The sequence below is a fragment of the Miniopterus schreibersii genome, assembly GCF_964146895.1.
Source record: "Miniopterus schreibersii genome assembly, chromosome: 5".
Taxonomy (NCBI): domain Eukaryota; kingdom Metazoa; phylum Chordata; class Mammalia; order Chiroptera; family Miniopteridae; genus Miniopterus; species Miniopterus schreibersii.
Window position 1 is genome coordinate 75,242,266 of NC_138106.1, and position 6,000 is coordinate 75,248,265.

The window sequence follows — 6,000 nt, forward strand, 5'->3', positions numbered from 1 at the left end:
TGAAAACCTATTTGAAAAAATGATGACAGAAAACTTCCCCTACCTGGGGAAAGAAATCGACTTACAAGTCCAGGAGGCACAGAGAGTCCCAAACAAGAGGAACCTAAAGAGGCCCACAGCAAGACACATCATAATTAAAATGCCAAAGGTTAAAGACAAAGAGAGAATCTTAAAAGCAGCAAGAGAAAAGCAGTTAGTTACTTACAAGGGAGCACCCATACGACTGTCAGCTGATTTCTCAACAGAAACCTTGCAGGCCAGAAGGGAGTGGCAAGAAATATTCAAAGTGATGAAAAGCAAAAACCCACGACCAAGATTGCTCTACCCAGCAAAGCTATCATTTAGAACTGAAGGTCAGATAAAGAGCTTCACAGATAATAAAAAGCTAAAGGAGTTCATCACCACCAGACCAGGACTATAGGAAAAGTTGAAGGGTCTTCTTTAAGAAGAAGCTAATGAACAAAAGAATCTGACGAACTAAATAGATCCAGAGACTTTGATGCATGTAACAGATGGTCATATTTCAGGTGGAAGAGGGAAGGGGGTTGGGGGGTGGGCAGGGATTAACCAAAAAAGTTATATGCATATATGCATAACCCATGGATAGAAACAATAACGGGGTGAAAGCCTGGGGAGGGGGTGAGGGTCAATTGGGGGGAAAATGGGACACCTGTAATACTTTCAACAATAAAGGTAAATTTAAAAATAAATTAATTAATTAAATTAAAATTAAAAATGAAGAAGAAAGAAAAAAAAAAAGTTAAAAGATGAGCTCAGCTCCCAGACACGGCTTTCTAATGCTTTCTCCAGTGAAAGGAAGCAAGACTCCCTGGAGAAATGGCTGGTTCTAGGGCTGGGCTGCGCATATACAAGATGAGCCTGGTGCTTCTCATAATGCCAGAAAGAAGTGCGCGGAATCAAAAGTACGGGAGCATGTCAGGGGACACAGGAGCCAACCGCAGGCACCCAGTGGCTGAACCTGGAACAATCTGAGCAACAAGATAAGTATTATTTTGTTGTATTATTGCATAAAGTATAAAATATCCATGAGTTCATACCGACCTAAATAAATGATTGGTATAGAAATAAATGCAGAGAAGAGACAAATCTGTACTGGAGAATGCTAAATAACTTTTGTAGATACTCCCCTCAAGGAGGTACAGCTTTCTCTCCCTATCCCCAACTCCCTCCCTTGGGTGTGGGCTGTATGTACTGAGTATCTTCTAAAGAGCAGAGTAAGGAAGGAGGGAAATAAGCTGCAGTGGAAAAACCTGGAAAACTACCTCAGCCTGGTGATCATGGTTAGCATTATCAGTAAGTCCTGATGATAGCATGCACTCTGGATAAGATGTGGTGAGAATGGCAAGAATGCTGTTCCCAATCACACTGAAAACATCACAAAAAGCCAACAAATTGAGGGATTATACATATATAGATTATATACATATATATACACATATATATAGACATATAGATAGATATAGAGAGAGTGAGAGGGCGAGAGAGTATATAATATAGCAGATTATGCATATAAGATTTTGTATGTGTATATATATATATATGTATTTTGTGTGTATATCTCTTTATATATGTAAAGCATATATATTGTGTGTATATTTCTATATATAATATATGTAAAGCATATATAAAGAGATTTATTTTAAGGTATTAGCTCGCATAATTATGGGCACTGGCAAGCCCAAAGTCTGTAGGGCAGACTGGCAAACTTGAAACTCCAGCAAGAGTTGATGCTGCAGTCTTGAGGTAGAATGTCTTCATCCCTGGAAAACCTCAGTTATGGCATGTTTACCACCATACCTACAAAATACCTTCGCAGCAGCACCTAGATGAGCGTGTGGTTAAAACACTAGTGAGGAAAGCCAGACAGGCCTAAGAACCAGCCATAACCCAGAGCTGGCTAAAGAGGCATGATGCCTGAATGGAGTACAGTGTCCAAGATGTGATTCTGGAACAGAAAGGAAAAACATTAAGGAAAATAGTGAAATCCAACTAAGATGTAGAGTTTAGTTAATACTTTTTGTAATTGTGTAAAAGAAGGCAGATGCTTGAACAGGCAGTTCTCCTTTACAGAGGAAATGTTACAGCAAATCCCATCCCATGTTTCTGGGAGACAAACCAAAACTGAGAAGAGACTCAGCTCAAGAGCCTGAGTGCTTGACTGCAATGTTCTCAAGTGACTGAAATAATGACAACCGATCATCCTTTCCCCACGTTCTCCCCTGGCCAGGAAGCAAAGGTCTAAAATCATGACTACGTGGGAGTAGATATCTGAAACTCACGTCTCATTGGTCTGCATTGGATTACTTCCTCTGAAATGTAACACATATTATTTGGATGGTGGTCTCCAAGTGAACAACTAAAACATTCTAAAAACAAGACTCAGATTTTTTTGGTAAAGCTTCTTCTTCGTTAAACTTATTAATAAACCTATGGGCAAAATAATTCATTCAGGTATCAGGATGTAATATATTTTTCAACCATTTATCTTCGAGCAACATCTCATGTTAAGAAATAAGATGTTTGTGAATGTTCTCCAAAAATCAGGAGCTTGATTACAATCAGGCTGGGAGAAGTCAGGCCAAAATTACAAGTAAACACTAATATCTTAGTAACTGGACAAAACAAAAGTGTATTTTTTATTCATATCACATTTCAGTGCAGAACAGGAGTCTTAGTGTCTGGAATATGTGCCATTCAGAGTCACAATGGAAGAGAGGAAACTGGAGAATTGTAAGAGTGAGTCCAGACCTTACAAGCCAGAATCCACTCACACTGTCCAGACCTAATTGTGAGGGACGCTGGATATTTTTGTGTCCAGGAAGAGGAAACAGTGCAGTAAAAACATAACATAGCATCTGCCCTAATTGTCAACTAAGGTTAGGAAATCTTGCATACTTTACTCCCCCTTACAGACTCATAATTCAAATTAAATATTAAAGATCCTGAGAATTTGTACAATAAGGAAACTGGTCTAATATTGTTTAACTCTGTTTTTCCACAAGGAATATTGCTAAACATCTTGAATCCCCCTCCCCCTTGCTAAATTTAAACACATTTTAGATACAGCAACTTGAAGATACATAACTTTCCTTTTTTATGCTCCTAAGACTGATAAATTCTCTTTCAAATTGTATGTGTGTTTGTTCAGTTCACTTTTCTTCAAGGCCGGCTTATTAAAATTATTTTTATTTCCATTAAAATCATTTCTTGATTTTATAAGTTAACCATCAGTGGGCAATGTTATTTCTCTAGGTTCAGAATTCTCCTGATAGGTGTATAACTGGCTCCCCAAATACTGATCTTAACATTCTCTGGAATGAGTTTCCCTAGTTATGAGAAGTCTGAGAACCAGATTAATGGCCAACTTCTAGAAAGAGAATAGTAGGATGTCATGGTATGCATTTCATTTAATCTAATTCCTAGATTGATTTAATATTTTGTTCCCCTAATTTTCCTTTGCTCTGATTATTGTCTATATATTTAATTTTTATATTGTTCGCTGCAGTATGTATTTGTGAGCCATGTAAATCATTTTTAGAGTAAGGCAGTAGATAGATGATAGATGACAGATATAAATGTTTTAACTATAGCATTGTTGTGATGGCAGAGTCGGTAACTAGGCATTTCTGTATTTGGTTACTAGTTGCTGAGGAACCACTTAGAGCTAATGAGAAGCACAGGACCTTCCCTTGATATTTCATTAGCCTAAAACCTGGCTTTTCTAGATTCATGCATGCTTCTGCCCAATCTTGTGACAGTAGGAAGTTAAATCTCATTATACTATGTGAAACATCTAAAAGTAGAGTGAAAAAAATGATGAATTTTCCTTGTGTGACAAAACAAGAAATTCTTACATGTGCTTTATCAAACGTTTGTTCCTTTATATATATTTATCATTAAAATTTATATCAGAAATCCGAAGGTAATATAAAAAGTTAAGATAAATTCAACATTAGACAAAACTAAAAATTAAAATTACATACAAGACTATATATGTATTAACAGGCAATTACAGAAGTGAAGGTGAGCTTTACTTTCTTTCTTCTGAAGGAGCTTTCCCAAATACAAATCATTCCTGTCCCCCGGGACAGTTATTTCTAGTACTTCTCATAGTCCCAGTTCAAGTGTGATATGGGCCCTGCCTTGCCATTCTGACTGTCTAGCCACACAGCAGTTTGCAGAAAGATAAGGTTTTCATTCATTCATTATTATTCATCCACGTATTGAGATACTGTGCCAGGTGCTAGGACTGGAAGGATAAGTAATAGAAGTTCACAGCTTGCTATGCTGACTGTAGTCTCAGAGGAGCAAATAGATTTGTTGCTGTGGCAGAGACCTCAAGTGTCCCATCCAGTGTCCGTTCTTCCGTCTCCTGCAATAGTGGAACCTGTTATTCAGGTTCCAAAAGACATCATTTTCCATCCACGTGACTGAGCTCCAAGCAAAGGAAGAATCCGGGTAGAACTTCCAGGAAGACTCCTCTAAAGGGAAAATTAAAAACTGGACGTTTACTCTTCAGAACCTCAGCCTCCTCCTCATCTGCTTGGTATATGGATAAAACGGCTGGAGATCTGCATCCCCCCTAGACCATGAGACACCTTGGCAGGCCAGAGGGCAGGGGGAAAGGCAGAAGGCGCTAGACTCCTGATGATGCTAAACCAATCATTCAACCGTAGGCTGTCTTTACTTTGGATTTATTTTAAGTAAAGGAAAAATAAGCCCCTATGTATTTACTAATATAGTTAGGATTTTCTGTTGTGTGCAGCTAACCCAGTCCTAAATGACTCACTTGTCAATGGAACTAAATTATTTAAATGATGAAAAATATAAAAAACTAGGTCTTGCCTATGTAAAATCCAAATAAGTAAGTGAATGAGGTCATACATCTACAGAAGGAAGGTGTATTAGTATATTAGAACTAGGTAATTACATTGAATGCTCTCTGAACCCATATTAATTTGTTCAACATGAGTCAGTATAGTAGTTCAGAGCCTATGAAGAAAAAAAATATTGGTGGAATGATAACTTAGAACCAGTTTATATCAATGTTTAAGCTAAGAAGATTGGATTCTGTTTTACTGGTCATTTAATCATTAAGGATTATTTACAAAGTATAAAAAATAATACTTAGAGCTAAATGGGCCTTAACATCTACTACTCGAGTGATTTTCAAAATGTGCTATTGGTGGGGGTTCCCCATAAAAACTACTTGCTGGGCACCGGGCTGGGCAAAGACTTTGGGGCTGCTGACTAGATAAGCTTCCACAGCACCCGGATCCCCATTGAGAGCAACACTTCCCTGTTTAAAATTCCATGTAGCCCTTCTTTGAAAAAAATATTCTAATGCTAACAAAATGTAAAATCTTTCATTGTATTTATTTAAAAATTTTGACTCAGAGGAGCCTTTTGCCCACGATCACACTGCAAGTTAGGATGCAGGTCTACAGAGCAGTAGCCAATTTCACCTATTATATTATGGTGCACAAAATAGCAGTGCCTGGGGAAGAGTATCTAAAATGTACTTTGTAATAAATGTTGGCGACTGAGAAACCAGTTGTAAATCTGAGTGCAATTGCTACTCCAGAGATGGGGATGGCCTGGAGACAGAGTCGTTTCAGTAAAACGACACAGGTCTGGACATGAACCAGTCACCAGAAATGCGTTCTAAGCCCCTTTCATCAACAGCATTACCAAATTTCTGCTTTATATGACCTCAGTTTTAAATTTTGAGAATTGTTTCTTTTTATTTTATTCTGGTTGCCTTCTGACATATACAGAGATCAATGCCTTACTTTTTACTGAAGAGAGCTGGCAAAGTTGGGGATTTAACTTACATTATACTTTTGCAACCTGTAGCCTCAAACTTTGGGTTTGATGTTTGAATACATCAGGTCCGAGGCTATAGGAGAGAAGATTATTTTAGGCTAGTTTTCTGATCATGCCTTGAGCTGAGAATTTAAAAACTTGAGGCTTTTCTTC